Below are 21258 nucleotides of genomic sequence, written 5' to 3'. Positions count from 1 at the left end.
ATTGCCAAGCCAATTTATAACAGCAAGCCATAAGGGGGGGGGGGGGAATAGCAGACACTCAGCAGCAGTTTGTGTCTGCTTGATAATACAGCAGTGACCTGCTCCAACCTCATGCTGTGGCCATGCTTGGAAATGTAAGAGGAAGAGCCCCTGGGATTGTGCAAAGCCTGTGAGTCATGGGTTTGATTCCTCCATTTATCTGATAAAGATTTGTCCTAAAGGCATGCACACATTATCTTGAACCATAGTGAGAAATTACAGTGGGATCACAGGAATCAGGCTACATGGTGGTTAAAGACATACCTCTCTGGAAGTAGGTGACAACAGGATTCTGTCAGAAAGCTATCAGGGACACCACTAGTATTGCAAGCCAGTCTGCAGACAGAAGTGATGGGGTGTCACTGTCAAGTAGATTAGTCACTACATTAACTTACTACATGGCAAGCTGCTCTGTTGAGAAACTACAAGAGCATTCCAGTTGGCAGACCAAAGCTCCCATCTTCCCTGGATGTTATTCACTCTGTTCATGTTCCGCTCCAAGCAACCTCTTTTGTTTCCTCTGTCAAGTCTCCAGTGTCTGCTCCTGAGCACTGGAGAGCCTCCTGTGACCTGGCACTGCTAACCTGTACTAAGACTCCTAATTCCACACAATCAGACTATTCCTATTGCCTGTACATTTTTGTCCATTCTACTATTGCCATCCATTACTAATGCAACTCAAATGCTGAGTAGTAGAGTTCTGTGCATTACCTTTTGCACCCATCCCTTGTGCTTACACCTGTGTTTCTGGAGGGCAAAACAAAGTAGTGCCCCAGAATTTCTCTCTTTTAAAGTCCATGGTCCTACTATGCATCACCTTTTCTCCCCCCTCTGTACTCTCAGTTTTGCACTTTGTTGTTCAAAACCTTCAGGTGAACCTTTCTATAATCAATTTGTAGTTCAAAGTTACACATGCTTGGTGCAGCAACCTTCAGAGCAAGCTCCAAAAAAGAGATTTTTCATATTCTTATGGACCCCAGTCAGGCCACCAAGCATAATACTTAGAAGGAAAAAAATGCAACCCAATTGCCCTGTATGCACGGCAAAGACAACCTACCAGAGCAGTGGTGTGCGAAACCAGAACTGAACTGTAAACCCCAATAAATGGTGGGCTAAAGTGCAGCTGTACCTTAGAGTTGAACAGTTGGTCAAGGGAAGCAATGCAAGCGCCCATGTCCATAAAAAAGAGTGGACTAACAGAAGGTAGCATAGTCAAATGGCTGGAGCACTGGACTGAGATCTATGCTTTCTTCCTGGACTGTGTTTCTCCACCCACCTTTAGTTGATTTAGACTGCAAGCTCTTAAGGGCAGGGACTATTTTTTACTAGATATTTACACAGTGACGAGCATGATGCAGCCCTGATCTCACTTGGAGCCTCTAGGCCCTACTATAATACAAATAATAATAATTAGTAAGAGAGAACCCAGACTAATATCTTTTATCATAACTCACCGTCGGTTATGCAGCAATGACAGCAGCTCAGAGCTGGCAGGAACACACAGAGCCAAAAGAAGCCCGGCCAAAGGGAATGTGGTAATATGGAGGACAAGGGACAATATTGAGTCCCATTAAAAATATTTTAAGAGATCTATCATGGTAGTATCTCAGTACCAAATCACAGCTTATTTCCCATGCCAGTACCACCCCCTGACACTACAGGCATGGACCGCAAAGTAATCTAGCTACACATCACAGCAGGAAGCAGTAGTGGGCACAGTGAATGATTTCCACAACCCTGTGAACACAGAAGGGGCATGGATTTGTTGACAGCTGCTGCAGCTCACCTGCTGCCCATGATTTTCCCACTGTGACCCTCTAACCATACTGACTCCCTTGTGGGAATTAATGCCAATAACTGCAGCAATATCTTAGTCATGGTAGTTTCTTTGCCTTTCTGCTATTTAATCATTGAATGGCATAGTGTAATGTCCCTCTCTGCCCACTCCTCTTCCCCCCCCCCATAGCAGATGGCTGTGTGGCCTTCTTGTGCAAGGAACTTCATATAGGATGGGAGACTCATTCAGTGAATAAGACCAAAATTATACAATAAAGTTCTTCCATTTGGAACCGCTTACATACTTGGGCATACTGGTAAACTTCTATACAAACCAACCATCACTGGGCATCAGTGCTAGTCAGTTGCAAAAGCGGTCATCACAGTGACAGAGCTGAACATTCTTCAATGTCCCCTAATCTGCAGAGACAAGGAGTTTGGGGGCATAATAGAAGAGAGAAACCTGCAGGGATGTAAGGAGCTGACAGTACAAAAGAGCAGTTATGTCCATTCAAAGCAAGTCCAGTAAGCATACAAATATTTTTAAAATAATTTTTTCTGGAAGGAAGCCACGCTGTGTTTTCAGCAGGGGTGCTACGTGGAGAAAAAGTTTACCTTTAGTAACCCAAGCTCACTCCAGCAGCTGAATTTCAGGTGAAACTGAAGCACCATGCAAGGTACAACCTGTGGGGCTCATCACATAACGGAAAATAAATATTTTGATCTCGATTACTTAAAGGCTTGGATCAGTACCCCTGTAGCTTCACCTCTTCTTCCAGATAACAGGGGTCTCAGCCTCCATTACATTCCTGAGATACATTTAAACAATACTTTTTGAAAAACTGAGGTGGCTGACAGGGCTCCAGAGGAAATCAGATACAATCTGCACGAGTCAATTGCTAGGTCTTCATTGTATATGTGCTTCTCCAGCCTACCCCAGACCCCATTTAAAAAGTTAGTGTATTGAATAGTAAAGATCTCTCATCTAACTTCTAATTGTCAATGTCCTGTCAGAAATCATTTAACTGCTCCTGCTTGACAACTGGTGTAGGTTGGTAGCTGTATTATCACTGATAAGATACTTTTCAGGATCGGCATCACTTCTGCAGATTTTAAATTTAATGTTAAACTCTCTAAATGAAGCAGATTTGATATTGTTAATTGCCATAAAACACATTTATGTGTAACCCTTGTGCAAGGTGGAGCTAGCAGCAACAAGGGCCGGGTTCAGTATCTAGGGGTTCCTTTTCAACAATACAACACAAAACCAGCTTGAGCCCCCACCCAGTGACCTGGGACAATTACACACCGCTCCCTGGGCATCTCTAGGAGGCAATACTTCCCCTCTCATAAGCACAGAGTCTGAGTATAGCAAAAACTTTTATTAAAAGGAGGGAATTAACTCAGCATTCATGTGGGAAAACACCACAACTAGGGTTCATAAACAGAAACCATGAGCAAAAGACCCATCCCCCAAGTAAGTTGGGCAGTATCCTTTTCCCCTCAGGTTCTTAAGTCCAGCAACCCAAAAGTCCCTTTAACATGCCCATCCCTCCTCTGTACCCTACTCACAGTTGCTGTCCTTGGCCAGGGCAGCCACAGAGTTCAGAGGTTCATCTGGAGAGTTCACCTCCCACCCTGTGTGGGGGTGAGGGGGTAAGGAGGCACCTTACACACTGCACTGCTTAGGCACTCACTCATTGCCACACTTGTCATGCCTCTGTGGGGCTCTGCTCTGGCCCTCTCCACCAGCTTCTCTGCTAGCTGCTTGTCACGCCTCTCCACCAGCCGCCTGCTCACCAAGATGTCTTCAGGCCCCACCCCACTGAACACAGCTCTCAGTGATTTCAGCTGTTAGTGGGGAAGCCTCACTGCTGGTACGCACTGGGCAGTCACTTGCAATAAAAAGAACAGGAGTACTTGTGGCACCTTAGAGATTAACAAATTTATTAGAGCATAAGCTTTCATGGACTGCAGCCCACTTCTTCAGATGCATACTTTTGCAGATACAGACTAACACAGTTGCTACTCTGAAACCTGTCATCTTGCAATAAAGACAGTATCCCAAAGTAGATCTAATACTTAAACCTACAAATCAGTGATTTCAGCTCTGCAGTGAGTAACTAGACTCTCAACTGAGTCTAAAGTAGCTCTATTATACCATGGAGCAAGGCAGTCAAATGGCAGCTCAACCCCACCAATGGCTAGCAGGATCCCTCACAACTCACTGACCTTTGGAACCCATGTCCCCTGCCTAGCAAGTGCCATTCAGTTGAGAGTGAGTCCCTCCATTGGGGTATGCCGGGTACAGTTCTGCTGCCCTGGATTCACACAACAAGGGTAAACAACCCTTTATTACTCCTTCCCTAATAACAAGGAGACTGGAGATCTAACACCAGCCACAAGTGAACATTTGGGCAAGCAGTCCCATCATGCTGAGCACCTAGGCGGGGTGGGTGTGTCCATGCAAACGAGATCAGTTTCTGAAGTCTTTTTCCACAGCTCAGCACTAGATGTCAGGGGAGAGCTCATCCAGACTCTGCTTACATATGTATTTACAGAAAGAAAAAAAATGTCTAAACTCTGCCTCTGGTTACATCAAGATAACTCCAGAGTAACTCCTTTGACTTTTATGAAGTTACTCCAATGTAGTCAGGATGAGAATCTGCCCATGCTTCTTGCCCTGGGGAGTTTACAGTGTACATTAGACAAACAGAGGGAGTTAAAAGAACAGAGCAGGAAGGGAAATGAAAGAGATAACATCAAATAAAGAGATGTGAAACAGCTGTCTTTGAACCTTTAAAGAACAGATTTAGGAAGCAGATGATAGCACTAGAGCAGAGGTACTTTTCCAGGGACAAGGTAACAGTAGGGGGGTTTAAGGAGGCATTAGAATGTAGGGAATATACCACAGTCCATATGATGGCGTATGCTTTGCACCCCCAAAGAGGGAGGTTGCTTTAGGCACATAGAGAAAGGGACAAGGGGAGAAGACAAAGGGAGTTTTTAAAATGAGGTGAGCTGGCAGTATGTAGGTCACAAGGTGGAGGCTAGGTAGAAATCAGATACATATGGAGCAAAGTTGTACAGCACCTTGGAAGGGAGCAGGAATTCAGTCATAATGTACAAAGTCATTCAAGTAATTTGGGTCCCAATTCAGCAAGGCACTGAAGCATGGTGTAAATGGGGCTACTCTTGTGCTCAAAGTTAGACAAAGGTTCAACATGGCTAAAACCAAGCTTTCCCCTCTCAATTTTTTAGCCATCCCCTCAGTCTGTAAACACCATAATGAGTGTCATCTTTGAAACAGCCCTTTCTCTAGACCCACACATCCAGGCAGTGTCCAAGGCTTGACACTTCTACCTGTATAACATTTCTATTGGTCTTTTCTGTCTGTCCAGACTTCCACAGCTCTCATTCAGGCCCTAGTCATCTCATGCCAGCCCTCAACTACTGTAATCTCCTTCTCTCTGGCTGCATTACCCCCTTGTGACACTCTGGAACCCCTATATTCACCACTGTCATAATTATGATATGTTTTGTACAAAGTATGCCTTGTGAGGTATCATTTTAAAAGTCTTGATCTGTTGAACATCAATATCCTCTTGGACTATATGTGCTATCATTTTATGAGAAGTTTTGAAGTTTTGCAGTGTGTGTTATTGAAATATGTTGTGAGATTAGGAACACACAACCAGCCTTTCAGGTACAACAGTGGAATAGCCAGACATGATGGTGGCCCATTAAAGGGAATCCACACTCCCAACTATTATCCCAGGAACTGTATACGGTGAAGATGTCTCAGAGAAACCACACATACAATGGAGGCTGCTTGATCCATGTCATAGCAAAAGATCTTTCCGGCAAGCTGGAAGAAACTATAAAGGGGGAGTGACATCATTGCCATGATCTCACTCTCCCCACAACTCAACACCTGGAAACACATCTGGAGGTCAAAGACTTTGAACTGGGAAGGAGGTCCCGGGCTGAAGGAGAGTTCCAACCTGAGTATTGAAGATCTGTGACCTGTTTGTACTATCAGGGTGAGACACTGCTTGATTCAAATCCGCTTATAGAACTTCACATTGTGAATTTAATTTTATTTCTTAGGTAACCAACTTTGATCTCTGTTATTATTTATCACTTTTCAGTGGTTAATAAATATGTTTTATATTTTATCTAAAACAATGTGGTTCGGTAGAAGAGTCCGGGAAATCTCAGCTCAGGTTATAAAGGCTAGTGTGTCCCCTCTTCACATCAAGGGAGAGTCAAACTGAGTAATGAACTTACACTGGTCAGGCTTCTAACCATTGCAAGATGGTACAGTTCTGGGGTACCAGGCTGGGGAGCTGGGGGGAATTGGCTGGAGCCTCCCTATTGTTGGTTCATGAGTGGCTGGGAGAAGCATTTATGTAACCAGGGCTGCCTCCAGCGTTTTTACCGCCCCAAGCAGCGGGGGGAGGGGGAAAAGACGATCGGCTGCACTTCGGCGGCAGCTTTACCGCCGCCGCTTCATTCTTCGGCGGCAGGTCCTCCCTCTGAGAGGGACCAAGGGACCGCCGCCAAAGACCCGGATGTGCCACCCCTTTCCGTTGGCCGCCCCAAGCACCTGCTTGCTGCGCTGGTGCCTGGAGCCAGCTCTGTATGTAACTCAGTTGGGTGTGTCCCTCCCTGTGGATGTCTGTAAGTGGTTTGTAGCTTGTCACAGCATCACACAGTGTGAGAGGGATACCCCAAGTTGGCAAGACAGAGGGCTCAGTGGTCCCACAATTCAGGTTTCACCCTGGGAAAACCCTTCAAAACCCTCAAGTCAAAAACACAGCTGTTAGGGTCACCTCTGAGTCAGGGCTTTGATCACTTGGCCCCATGCTGCAGCCTTCCACAAGCTCCCCCGACCCAACCACACACAAGCTCCTTGTCTTTGCCATTATGCCCCTTCACCATTTAACCCACATATCAAATCTTTTAGTTTATTGAGCCATCTACTCCCACCTTCATTCAGAAGCTAGGGCTTTAAGAAAAAAAGCCCACCAAATACAGGGAATCTCACAATAAAAATCAAAGAGTGGGAGACATACTGTTGATTATCTGGGCTGTAAACTCTTAAGGTTTACAGTGACCATCTTCATTACTGGTCTGTCCAGTGCTTCACGCAAAGCGGTCCTGATTGGGGTTTCTAGGTACTATCATAATGTGAATAATAATGAATATGGTTGGAAACACTGACTATAGAGAGAAATTATTTCGTGTGACTCATGGGTAGTCTGTACTAACTCTTAAGCAGATGTCCCTCACAGCCAGGGACTGGATGAAATGCCATTGTCCCTCACCCTGGCTTCACATACCAATTCCTGGACCCACACAGAGGTCTTGGCAGGACCAGGAGAAGGTAGAGGACTGATGCTCACCACCATCACCATGCAGCCTGGGGCAGTTCTGAAGGATTCCCTCCAAGCATGGATCTAAGGCAGAGTTTTTAAGCTTTTTTTGGGGGGGGCGGGGAAGAGTCCCACCTCGGAGATATATGTTCCAGGTGCTCCCCCGAGTACCCATGGGGGCTGAGGAGTACTCACCATGTGGCAGGTGAGGAAGCCTTCTGCTCCTTGCAGCAGTGGTGTGGTCTTAGCTGCTGGGAATTGGCTCCCTGCTCATCTCACTCCCCACCCTGCACAGGGAAAACAAATGAGGCCACAATAAAGGGCTGGGGTCAGGCCAGAACTCCAGCACGGCCCTGTCTGTTGGGAGAGGGGGTAAAGCGATCAATCCTCCCAGGGTGCAGTCTTTGTGTCCCCACTTGCAGAGTCCTCACTGGCCTTGCCAGCCTAGGAGGATAACTGCTGCAACAGTGGGGGGAGCAAGACAGCTAGGTACCCTGGTCCTGGCAGCCAAGACTGCCTGCACAGAGCTCCGTCCACTTCCCCTGCTGAACAAAACATGGCCCCCTTCAGGTCCTTGCACACTCCTGATAACCTCATCATGCCCCCAGGGGGTGTGTGTGCCCCACAATTCGTGCTGCTACATCAAAAGTTCCCAATCTGATTATTTGTTTTCATTACAGTGGCCTCCAGGAGGGCTGCAAACATTACTAATGAACCAATTAAAAGACAGTCCTCCATTTGCCCTCCACCTTCCCAGCTGCAGAACCCCACCCTGTTCCCTCATGAACAGTTTAAACATAAAAATATTGTTCCCTTTCCCCACCTCCAACCAGCTGGAGAAGCTTCCCTAATCGACCATGAATCAGGCCTACTGACCCTGGAGTCCCAACATATGGGAACTACACTGACTATTCTTTTCCAATCTGTTGAGTTTAACAGCTTCCCTAACACTCCTCCCCTTTGAATAACTGAATTCTGGGTTAATTTAACCTAAGCTCAACAATTGGGTTATATAATTCAGGTTGAACGCCTGACAGGACTGTAACATGCTGCTGGGGATACCCACAGCTATGAGCCACTGTACTATTGCTCCACCTCTCATGAGTTTTGCTGGTGATTAGACAGTGTCAGCTCCCTCCCACACCAGTCTGTTTTCCTCACCAGCAAACTACTCAAGGCTCTCCCAGTCCAAACCTCACCTAGTATGTAACAGTGAGCTTCGGCTCCCAAGATCTTCAGAGATGTCTCTCTGCAATGCACAGCCCTTACCACTGTGCATTCACAGAACACATTAAGTTTGCTGCTCTGTTAAAGAGTCAGTATATCACAGCTTATCAATTTAACTGGGGTAAATACACCTTTCCCTTCAAACACAGCATTGAATTGGTTTACAGTACAAGTAAAACAGGTTAATTAAAAGAGTGGGGATTAAGTGATACCAAGTAGAAGAGATAAAGGTAGAGTTGGTTACAAGCAAATAAGAGTGAAAACATGCATCTGAAGTCTAAAACTTAATCTAGCAAGATAAAGTCTTTGTTCAGGATGATTTCTTTTACCTTTCCAACTTTCTACTGGCCAGGACCCATCACTGAGATCAAATTGTTTGGTTTCTTCATCTCCTGAGGTGAAGGACAAGGATAGAGTCTCCATGTGCCTTATGTCCCCAAAGAGGGATTTAGGCTCCAGTATCTCTCTGGGGTGCATGGACCATGTTAATTCTCCAACTCTTGAGTTCAGAATCAGGATAATCTCCACTTGTTCAGCTTGATAGCTTTCTTTAGAGCTAATATACAAGTTGAGGTAAACCCACATTGCTTGGTCTAAGACAGACCTGTTTATCACCTTTGCCTAGGCTGTCTTGTCTTAAACATGTCCTAGAAACATGACAGAGGGAATTCATAAACTTCACATATAACATTAACACCTGCATTGTACAATTATATTAATAATCAGCATGTTATGCCTTGTGAGATATCAAATGAAACTAATATTTTATACAAACACCATTGCAGTAGAGTGCAAATATGGGGGTGATTAGAGTCACAGGAAATATCCTGCATTGGTAGAGAGATGGATTGAATGTCTCAAGATTTCTCATTTCTATCGGATTGTGCTTTAAATAAAGACAAGCATTAAGCTTATCCTTCCCCTCCAAATTTAGATATTTCTGTTGCTCTATTACAATTTAGTTTTCCAGCTGAACTGCACAGCCTGGATCCAGGAGAAAGTATCCTTGGCCTTTAGAGCTATGGGAGCCCCTGAAGCTGGCTCAGCAGCAGGCCAGTTATTTTACAGCTGTCAGCCCAAGAGCGCACTTAAAGCAAAGTGGGCCTCTGAATTTCCTGTTCCCCCAGAAGATTCCAGGCAATAAATCAAGCCTGTAGTCATTAATTGCATATAGAAAAGAGAGAGGGAAAAGAAAGCAGCATGCAGTATTGTAAATTAGAGGCCTATAGATGTCTTTCAGAGTTTAATAAGCGCACTACCTTTTATTTTTTTCAAATCTCTGAATCATTTGTTAATTTTATTGCACCATGAGATCTATTCAAGCATAGCAAGGCAACGTCTCAGACAGGGATGAACCACCTTCAGATCAACAGGGGGGGAAATGGGTTTTACTGGAATTCCCACTGAAGTCAAGAGAAACAGGATTGGACCTTAAAAGTACAACTTTTATTTTGGATGAACACAAACTGCTTTGTCTCTGAGCTGTAGACTAGATCTCAGGTGTAGACAAAGGATCAATGATGTTAATTTCAAAGAAATGTTTAGTTTGGCCACATTAATTAAGACGAGAAAAACATTTGACTAGTAATTTCTACAGGGACTAAAATATGACAGGTTATTAAATACACAAAGAAACAGCTGAATGCTCTGACACACATTGGTCTCATAATGCATTTGGTAATAGGGGATTTCAAATGATTAAATAGCTAATAAAGTCTGAGCTCTTTGTAAGGATGGCGGGTGGGTGGATAAAAAGTATAACAGCAATGATTGAAAAGAAATGACTAAGGCAGCACTGATTATAAACTCCTACCACAAAGGCTTTAACTTGACCCAAAATACTTCTTCTGAGTTCAAATTCGGCATGCTTGGTCTCAGAGAAAATATTCTGGCCACCTTCAAAAGAGATTTCCAAATTTGCCTGATTTTTTTGGGTTTTAAGTCTTTACCTTAAGTTCCCATTAACTTTGTATTGGACTAAATATCCCTTTTGTTCAAGTTAATGGTCCTCTGAGACTATTTCTTCCATGAAATTCCTAATCACCATCGGTTGCTTCCTGGGTGTCTGAGAATATATGGAATCAGGATGTTTCTGTTACTCGTTCTAGTTCATGGACACTGCTACAAATCACCTTATCTAAAGCTGCAGTGCAGTAGAAATAGGTCTAAAGCAGTGAGACTCATGAGCCGCAAGTGGCTCTTTAATGGGTCTCCCGTGGCTCTTTGCAGCCCCTGATATTAAAACACTGATTTAATTATTAACCAATCAGGATGCTTTTACTGTTGGTTATAACCAATTGCAGTTGGTAAAATACTTGGTGAGTCATTTTGCTGTGAGAATAATAGACAACTAAACGAAACAATGAATTCACACTACTGTGGCTCTTTTGGATAATGTAAATTGCTAATTTGGCTCCTGAACCACTGAGGTCTGAGTATCACTGGTCTAAAGCAAGGCAAAGGATCAAAATTAGGGACAAAAGCAGGGATCTTATAAAGCAACACAGCATGCACAAAACTCAGCTTTCTATTTTGTTGCGAATTCAATCAGTAATTTTGCTGCTGCTCTTTAGATACATGACCTTTTCCCCTCCCCATGAGGATCATTAGGAAAACACAGTTCTCATTTATATCCCCCTTGCATTATGATATCCCCTAGTTCACAGACTGCAGTGAAAACGTTTACACTGGGAAAGTGTCTCGTTACCAGAAATCACACATAGCAGAGCTTATATTTGCACTGAAGCTGGTTTGCCTCTATTTAGAATGATCTTTACAATTTAAAGTACCACATTTGCTCAATTGAGTTAACAAACTACCCAAACATCTTTTTTACACTGCCCACATCTCCTCTGCATTTCCTGATGCCAACCTCTCGGTTTGTCTGCTTCTCCCACAAGCACCTTCATGCTCTCCTCTCCTTACTCTCTCAGCGCCCGCTTCTACCGTAACAAGAAGTCAATCTAGCCATTATTGTTCAACTTTGGAGGAATCAGGGATATTTTTAACAAATGTATATAAATGTGTGCCTTTTGATTGCATTCCTCTGTCCTACCTATGGCATGGTGGTTGGTTTCTGAGCCTGAGCTCTTCAAAGCAAAGACTGTTTTTGTGTGTGGGCGTGCATACATTATGGGTGACACCAGAATACATATTTAGAATAACTAATCTATTTTCCCCCTCTCATTCCCTAAATACAATACTGGTGTTAGGTCCAGAGATGGGCCTGAGCAAAAAAGTTGGATCCAGATCAGGATTTTGAACACCTTGGCCTATTACAGAAATAGGTTCAACTTGTGAAATATGGATTCTGGGATTTTGAACCATCATCACTTTTGAGGTTGTCTAGGTTTGGTTCATGCCCATATCTAGTGAAGTCTGAGAATACGAAGAACATTTTGACCTTTATTTAGTGCACTAAGCAACACCATGTTAGCTTATTAAAAAATAAACAACCCTTGATCTTTTGTTCCTGTTGTCAATTACAACAAACCAGTGAAGAAAAGGAATGTCATCCTAGCTGCAGTGTTATTTATAATCACCTAGATGCAGAAAAGTGTAATTTATATTTCATGGTGAATAATAGTCAGACCTGGAACTCCCGAATACACAATTTATAGTTTTTTAAATTGAAGTCATTACTCTTATACTGAAAAACTGTTTGTCATGATAAAGGAAATTACTTTTCTATCAATTACTCCTGGAAGATTAGTTAATTTACATTCGTAAGGCATAACAGCATCTCACCTCCCAAAGAGGATGCTTCTCACAAGCATGAGGTAGTTTAGGAATTTTCAAAAAAGCTAATGGAAGACAACTTGAGAATAAAAACAGGTGGACCCAACTACAGAGTATAAACTCTTCTTGAGCTACATGCACCACTTCATGACTTTCCATTTTGTGCTATGACCTTGTCAGGACTTACTAGTGGGACAAAGTCAGCATATTGATGGAAGATTTCCATTAAACAGGTGCTGCAGGAAATTGTATTGGTGATTCTGTAAGAGGCATGCTTCCCTTGGAACTAACACTAAACCAACAAGGTGTAATTAGACTCAGATTTAAGGTCATAAAGGGACCATCATGATCATCTAGTCTGACTTCCTGCACATTGCAAGCCACAGAATCTCACCCACCCACTCCTGTAATAGACCCCTAACTTCTGGCTGAGTTACTGATGTCCTCAAATCATTTATAGGCTTCAAGTTAAATTCCACCATTTACACTAGTTTAAACTGCAAGCTACCCATGCTGCGGAGGAAGGCAAAAAACCTCAGGATCCAACCTCACCCGGGGAAAATTCCTCCTTGATCCCAAATATGGCAATCAGTTGGAACCTGATCATGTGGGCAAGATTGTCTACGAATTGTTCACATGACTAGTCTATGCTAAAATGTCCTGTTATCCCATCCTCCCTCCCCACCCCCCTTGCCTGCAGGTTTGTTTCATCCACCTGTTATGTTTGGTCTTCGAGATTAAGTTCTTTAGGGCAGGGTCTCCTCATTTACTATATGTTTGTACTGTAAGTAGGACAACAGGGGCCTAAGCTGGTTGAGACCTCTAGGTGTTACCACAATATAGATGATAAAACAACAAGAACAGCCCAATATGGTATTCATTTGACAGTGATGCCATTTTTAGAGTAAAATAATCCTAGGGTCCTGATCACATGTGGACACTAAAGATTCCAAGGCACTTTATGAAACATGAGATACTAACTCCTGTCCAAACTAACACTAGTATTTACAGTTTCAACTGAATAATGTAGAAGACTACCTTAGGTAGAAAGAAAGTAACTCCTAATTTCCTCCTCCCCCCCCAAAAAAAAAATCGCTGTGCAGAGTTCATTGAGAAATAGTTGCCTTTCATAGGTGGACAAGTGGTGGCCTATGTATAGTTTGTAAAGTGCTTAAGGATGGAAGAGGCTACCTCAATTATACATTGTTACAGGTCCACCTTTGGTGTTATTTATATTTGCCTTCTGTTATCTGAGCTTTTAGGGTGCATTCAAGTCACATTTTCAAGCGTTTCTCCACAGCCATAAAGGTTAGAATCTTACCTCAAAAAAAAAAGTCTCAAAATTGTATGTCTCCTGGATCTGGGGCTTTAACTAAAACTAAAAGATAAACTGGACTGTATCCTGGGTGAAACCGGTCTCTCAATACTTTTTTCACTCTACTCTTCATAATGTCAATCTTCTTTGTGCATGTTCTGTTTGCTACACAGAGACATTTCAGATTTCTAATAAAACATTTTGATCACTGAAATGTTAGGGGAAGAATTATGAAGAACTTCACATTTCAAAATTCTGGAATTTTCAGACTGGCTGTCAAACTCACGGGGAAATTCTCTCCTGTTCCCCATTGTGAAACACTCAACATTTTTCAAACAGTTGTCATATACACACACACACACACACACTTTTATAGTGCCTTACCTGAAAAACTCAAAGCTCTTTAGAAACATGAATGAATGAATACCCACAACACCCCTCTGTGACAGATGTGTTTCCTATCTTAGAAATGGGGATACTGAGGCACAGAAGTTACTGGTTTGCCCACACAAGAAAGCTGTAGGAAAGCCAGGAAAAGAACCCAGATCATCTGACTAGTCCTGTGCATTAACCACTACAACAGTGCTTTTCTCCTAATTTTAAATACAACATCCAATATCTAAGAAACCATTCATTTTAAATCCTAAAAAAATTAAAGTCTTGGAAATACAATATATTGCTATATTAACAGGCGAATGTTTGTATGACTCTGAAGATACTGAAGTGCTAAATGTTAAAGCTTCTTCTAGACAAGTATGTGTGCACATGCACATTGAAGGGGGAGGAGAGGAGTTTGGTGTGACACTAGAAGGGAGCTGGTTAACTGAAGTGACAATAACCTCAATAAAAATCCCATCACTCAAAGCTGTGTGCTCCACAACCTCTGCCAACAGGATGGAAATCGCTACAACATATCCTGGCATGCCTGAAACTTTCTCTAGGGGGTGGAAACTGAATAGTTGCTGGTTCTAAGCAAGCAATTCAGTGTTAGGGATGCCATTATTTTGTTAACAGCGATCAAGAGATGAGGGGGGTGTGGAGGACTATTTTTTATTTATGTTCAATAAATTCATACATTTCTATTTATTTGAATTAAAATAGTTTCGGCTCAGATCACTACAGACAATGCGTGAAATGTTTTCTAGATTCACTTTGATTAATTAAAGTAAATCTGTCCCATAACTGGAAATAAACCATCTGGACTTTACCTCATCATCCCATGACAACCGATATGCAGTTATAGAACTTAGGCTGTGCAATAGGTGCTGAGAAAGATGGAGCAAAGTCTTTAAAAAATTATGTTAAATGTTAACAGATCACAAGAAAACACCCAAAAGGCCCCCACACAATCAGGTAAGTCCATTAGCAAAATCAGAGCTCACTAATTAGAGATGTCATCTATCACAGGTGTGCAAGTGTGTGTACGTACCGTCACTGTACTCTACTGTAGCACTTTGTAGACTGGTGCTTGAGAGGGCAAGTTTGACATGTGAGCGAAGCATTAGAAGGTATTGTCCTGGAGTACTCTGCTGTAGTGTTGGTGGGGGAGAGGAACTGAGTGCCTCACTATGGCGGTGATTGAGAGCGTTTTTTGACGTCTCCAGTTTGGTAGCAAACACATGGGTCTGGCTCCTTTTTCCAGGGCCATTCTGCTTCTGCATATTTCTTTCCCCTTTTCTGTTTCTCTCTCCTCCCCAGGGCCGTAACCATGCCAGGGCAAGCAGGGCAACTACCCAGGGCACAAAGCTGCAGGACAGAAAAATGGGGTGTTTGGGGCGGGGGGGGGGTACATGTGGTCATTTCCCCTCCCCCCAATTTCAGCCTTCCATTTAGCAGAGGTTTTCAAGTTGTGGGGGTAGGCATGCCCCACAGTCTGAAAACCATCACTTCTTTCCAGGAGCCAGTGGATCAGAAGCTGGTGGGAGTGGCCCGGCCCACTTCAGTCCCTGGCTCTCCATGCTGTGGGAGTTGGAGTGCTGGCTGGCTGCCCAGCAGCCCTCCCTGCCCTGCTCTCGGAGCCGGGCCACCTTTGCTCTGCCAGGAGAACATGGGGCAAAGCTCTGAGCTGTGCCCTGATGTGCTCCTGCCTCTCCTCTGACGAAGCCTAGCACCAGCTGGCAATGTCCCCTGGAGCTGGCCCCTGCCCACAGAGCCCAGATGCCATAAGATGCTCCCTGAGGTGCTCACTTGCCACTACCCTGGCACTCCCGGCTCTGCTGCTGGCAGCCAGGCTCAATGGGCAGGGGCTGGCTCCAGGGGTCATCACCAACCAGTGCCAGGCTCTTTTGAAGGAGAATCAAGAGCGTGCCAGGGACGCAGCTCAGAGCTGCGCCGCCCGCCCTGCTTAGGGAGCACCCAGCCGTGAAGAGGCATTGCCTCTATGGGGACACAAATTTGCTTGCTTGCTCTGGGCGCTAAAATGCCTTGCTATGGCTCTGTTCCTCCCCTCTGTGCTGCTCTTTTGCTTCTCTCCTTAACTCCCTTGATCTTCAACAGTTGCGCCACATGAGCATCTTTTTGTTGTCATCCACTACCTCCTGCAAATGGTTCACAAGAACTTCTTGTGAGTTCTCTCCTGCCCTTGCACAGACTGCCAACAGCTTCAGAGAGCAGCATGTCTCTCTTCCTTGCATGTGTCTGCAAGGAGGGCTCTGTACATGCATCTTGTGATTCTTACACTTTACCAACACCATCCACTAGGTTAGTGCCTGGCACATCCCCCTCATCCTTGTTTTTTCTGCACACAGACTGTGCTGTCTCAGCAAATCAAGCCAAGCCACATACTTAAAAAAAAAAAAAAAAAAAAGTAAGTTTGTTGCTAAACTTTTAGAGGGACTTGTATTGCTCTTGTTTCAGGACACCATTTATGACAGACATATTTAAGTTTCAGATTATGTTGAAAACCCTATTCTAACAGTTTATTTCAAGGTACACCTGAAAATTATTAGTTCACTCCAATCACATAATTCAGATACGAGCATAATGACATACACACATTATAAACAAACATGTAGGCACTCACTTCATTTATCTCTGTGGTTATTTTGTAATTAGGGAGCATTTGTCACATGCATGCTGTGTGTAGCTGGCAAGCCAGCAGGGTGAGCAGAAGGCCTACCCAGTTAGCTATATGTGAGGCACACAGATAAGTATCCAGGAGTTAATCTACAGACAGGCAGGCAGATGAAAAAGTTGATCAGCACCAAAACATTATACATTCTTGCAGTGTTTTGACTAAGAGTTCCACCAAGATAACAGATAAATAAATTGGCCTGAAATGTTAAGTACATTGGGATAGGTGGGACTAGAACACTATCATTTAACCTGGTTCAGACAATTTTCAAGTGATCTGCAGTTATTGGCAAGAGACGCACATGAAAACTTACTTCAGCTGCTGGGCCTAACTGAGACTAGGGCTTTGAATAGCACTAACTGGCTATAATGATGACATCCCAATACCAGCAGTCCAATTCTCTCAGTGAACAGACCTGTGGCATGAGACAGCACCTCCTTCTGGCCGCCCTGAGGATTAGCTTTTTCCAGGTCCAGCCCCCCATTCTACTGCTTGTTCACACACCCTGCCACATTCTCTCTCCACACCTCAGAGTTCCTCCTTAATGGACTTGGCCCTCCAGCCAAGTCACTACAGTCCTCCCCTGCTGCAGTATCAAAGTCTCTCCATATAAACTGTGTCAGGCAGTCTTCCCATTCACTACCCAGACTGTGCCACTTCCCCTATGGCTGGTAGGGGAACCTGGGCCCATCCTGTACTCCAAATTCCAGTCCAGAGACCCTATGTCTAACAACTGTGGTCTGTTTTTTCCCAGACTCTGTTGCTATTTCCCTAGACGCTTTCCTACAGCTTCTAGCTCCCCCCTCTCTCAGTTTACCAGCTTAAACGCCCTCCTCCTATGGAATAAGTGCACACTACTTAATTCCATAGCCACCACCCCCCAACACTCCTTCCTTCTCCCATGGAGTGTCTGCAGACTACATCCCCCCTGCTAATTTCCAGGCTTTATACCAGCCTCACCTGTGCCCTCTCAGCTGGGTTCCACCATCAATCATCTTTTCAAGCCCTGGCTCACCCTCAGGTGCAGTCTAACAGACTAATTAACCTAATTTAACCTGATGTGCCTTGTGTGGGGTACACACCCATCATTTCTCAATATATTGATTCACTTTCATTCTGTTTTTGGTGTTTCGAAGCTAGTGATACCTGAACATTATTTTGGAAATAGGAGTCAGTGGTTTATGGTAGTCCAGGGCATGGCACAATGCTTCTGTCCAAACTGCTGGTTGGTAACAAAGGGCAATAGTGGACTCTAGAAATGTCTGTTTGATGGAATGATGGAAAATTTGGTCTTGACATAACACCACAGATACACAGGTAGCAGCAGGCCTGGCTGGAGAGGGGGTGGGGTGGGGATATCAGCAGATTTCCACTTTCCCCAGCAGCTGGTTCTGTTATTAAATTAACAATGTGGACTGGGACACTTTCACACAGGAGCATCCTCCTGTGTTAATACTGGTTCTGCCAGGCTCTTCTGTAAACCACACTGACACACCCTCTAAACAAAAGAACTAGTAAATACCTGCAAAGTGCACTGGTATCATCTCATCATCATGACCATACTGAAAACCAACTCTTCATTTCGGTTGCCACCTTGGAGATGCAGAAAAAACAGCCACTGCTCACCTCTTATCTGCCTGCTCCTAACCAAATGGGTCCTGGTGCAGACTATAGCTAATTATTAGTTAAGTGTGGCTGAGGGGTGTGCAAGAGGTTCTGTGTAGGACCCAAGGTTATGGGTGGTGCCAAGAACTCTGTAAAGGGCTGTGGGTAATCAATACATGAGGAGAGTTGATGGGTGCTGGGTGTCTGAGGGATGCAGGAGACTAAGGGGAGAGGGATGCTGGGTGTCTGGGGGTAGTGGATGCAAACACATGCAACTCTCCAAGGAAGGCTGCCCAGCAGCCTGACTGACCATCTGGAACTCAAGAAGCCCCCTGTGAAAGTGGAAGAGGGGGGAACACCAGTTACTGGGCTTCCATATCTCTCTCCAGAGCAGGGAGCTCACTTGTGCTTAACTGTCCAATGGAAAAAAATAAAAGGCTTCTGGCACATATTCACCAGCAACTGCCAAGGCAGTACAAAGAACAGCCCGATGGCAACTCTACTTCTCACTATCTCCAACGGGCACATAACTCCCCAATATATTGACACAATGAGTGTTAGGAACTGGGACATAGGTGGTATGGCCTAGTGGGCAGAGCAGGCATCAGTCTAGTGGTGGAGCAGGAATCCAGCTCAGGGAATGGAAATGAGGATCAGAACCAAAGTCAGCTACCAAACAGCAGAGCCTGGGGTACAGCCAGCATCAGAATTGGAAATGAAAGCTGAGGATCAGAGCTGTGATCAATTACCAAATGCCAGAACCAAGGGTTAAGCCAAAGTAGAAGTCAGAGGTCTGAGTTGGGGGGTTAGAGCCAGAAATGGTAGCTGATGGTCAGGAGCAAGGCATAAAGGCAGGAACCAGAGGGGCAGCAAGGTGGGAGCTAGGAGCAAAGGCAGAAGTGAGGCAGGAACAGGGCTAAATGCAGATTGCAATAGTAAGTCTGCTCAATTTCTCAGACAGCCCACCCAGCTCATTTCCTGGCTTATGCAGCAGGAGCAAGCCAATCAGTTGGCTGCAGACCTTGGGTACTCTGATAGGACTGCCTGTAGGGCATGACCTTCCAGGATTGGTGAGATGGCATTTTATCTATCTGCCTTGGTGGTGACAAGGGCATGGTAGTGATCTAGAGTACCTCCAGCCCCAGATTCCAGACCTGCTTCTTCAGATCCTTATGCCACTGGGACTAGTTAATCAGGATGATGCTGGTGAAACTTTTTCACTAGCTCAGGGGGGGTGAACATGGGTTGCAGTCTCCCCGGATCATTCCCAGTTACCTTCCCAGTGTGAGGTATTGGCGGCAACCTTGCCACAAACAGGAGTCAAGGATCGCATGCACTATATATTCTTTTTGTCCCTGAATCCCAACTGGTAGAGGGGTTGAGATCCATCTGGTAAGGGACTCTCTATGTTGGGCTTGAGGAGTGACACATGGAATACTGGATGTATGTGGAGGGACTGGAAGTTGCAACTTAAACTCAACTGGACTGACCTGTTTGCATATTTGGAAGGGACCAAGGAACTGGTGGTTTAACTTCTGGGACGGCTGATTTTTCCTAAGCTGTTTTGCAGTGAGCCAGACCTTCTAGCCCCCAGCAAATGCTGCACACTCTTGGCATCAACAGTCTGCAAACCATTTGTAGGCTTCTTTAGCCTCCTCTTGGAAATGGTGAATTTGCTGGACCCAGCTGATGGCTCCCAGGTTTGGGGAGTCTGTGGCATTGATGCTGGAATAGGGTAAGCCAGGAGGCCAATGCCCTCCCACTTTTTGAAAGTGGATGGGCCTGGCACAGTCCCATGGTGAAGCTGAATTGGGAGAAGAATAGTGCCCACCTGAGCTGTCTTTGGTTTAGGGCCCAAGACCTCCAAAGATACTTAAGATTTTTTTTTAATTAATCTTTTCAGGTGAAATGGATGCAGGGGTGATTTCTATGCAGGGGCGGCACCAGGCACCAGTGCGCCAAGCGTGTGCCTGGGGCGGCAAGCCGCGGGGGGGGGGCGGGGAGGGCATCCTCAGGCTGCCTTCGGGGGGGGAGGTCCGCCTGTCACGCGGCTTCTGCGGCAATTTGGCAGCGGGTACACCGAAGCCGTGGGACCGGCGGACCTCCCGCAGGCATGCCGCCGAAGGCAGCCTGCCTGCCGTGCTTGGGGCGGCAAAATACGTAGAGCCGCCCCTGTTTCTATGACCAGCAATAGAAAAAATAAACTTCCCTCCCTCACCTGAAACATAGTCAGCATATCCCTACGGGATGGATTGCGTGCCCAGATATGCACATAGACTGTCCCTGAAAATTGTGGAGCAATGCACTTTGGGATATCATACTGCACAGAAAACTGAGAAGTCAAAGTCACAGTTAGGATGCTGCAAAATAATCATGTTAGGATTTTCTAGCACAAATATCTCACATGATTATCTTGCAGTGTGGATGGCCACTGAAACAACGCAATTATCACCTTCAAGAATGAGACTTCTGTGGGTAGGTAACAGAGCTTTCCTTGTGATTGGCCCATGAATTTGGAAATTGTTTCCAGAAGGCACTAGGAAATCATGAACCTCAGCACTTACAGAGAAAAACCCAGAATTCACTCTCTAGCTTTCTTATAATAATATCACCAACAAAATAAAGAGAAAAAACCCCTCCCAAAGTCAGTCCCTGCAAACTGGAAGAGAGAAAGAAATATAACCATGTGCACATTTTATAATTTGTGAGGGACACATACCATGGTGATGAACATGGTGTAAAACCATAATTAAATATGATTTTGCAGAGTGCTGTTAACAATAAATGAAATTCCCAGGAAAAGAATTGAGAGAACACTATCTTATGCTCCCCACGCTCCCCCCCCCCCCCCCAGGCCCCCCCCCCCCCGGCACCCCCCCCCCCCCCCCCGGCCCGGGGAGCCGTGCGGCAGCTCTCCACCCCAGCTCACCTCTGCTCCACCCCCTCCCCGAGCCCTGCAGCAGCTCCCCCCCTGCCCTGAGGCACCTCCCTGCGGCAGCTCCCTCCCACCCTCCGCCCTGAGGCGCCTCCCCCATGGCAGCTCCCCGCCCAGGGAGCCGTACAGCAGCTCCCCATCCCAGCTCACCTCTGCTCCGCCCCCTCCCCAA

At 45.1% G+C, this 21258-nt stretch overlaps 1 protein-coding gene across 2 annotated transcripts in view; it reads right to left on the bottom strand.

Annotated features, from left to right (window-relative positions):
- Positions 1–21258, bottom strand: part of STARD13 (StAR related lipid transfer domain containing 13) — a 457620-nt gene that overhangs the window by 433384 nt on the left and 2978 nt on the right. The window contains exon 1 of one of the 2 annotated variants that reach the window (XM_034758638.1): positions 7389–7480. The exons of the other annotated variant lie outside the window; for it this stretch is intronic. The gene's annotated coding sequence lies outside the window, so the exon portion shown is untranslated. Of the gene's footprint in view, positions 1–7388; positions 7481–21258 lie in introns of those variants that run through there. 2 annotated transcript variants of the gene reach the window in all.

This window comes from Trachemys scripta, chromosome 1 (assembly GCF_013100865.1).
Source record: "Trachemys scripta elegans isolate TJP31775 chromosome 1, CAS_Tse_1.0, whole genome shotgun sequence".
In the NCBI taxonomy this organism is placed as follows: domain Eukaryota; kingdom Metazoa; phylum Chordata; order Testudines; family Emydidae; genus Trachemys; species Trachemys scripta.
This window is presented reverse-complemented; position numbering and strand designations above follow the sequence as displayed.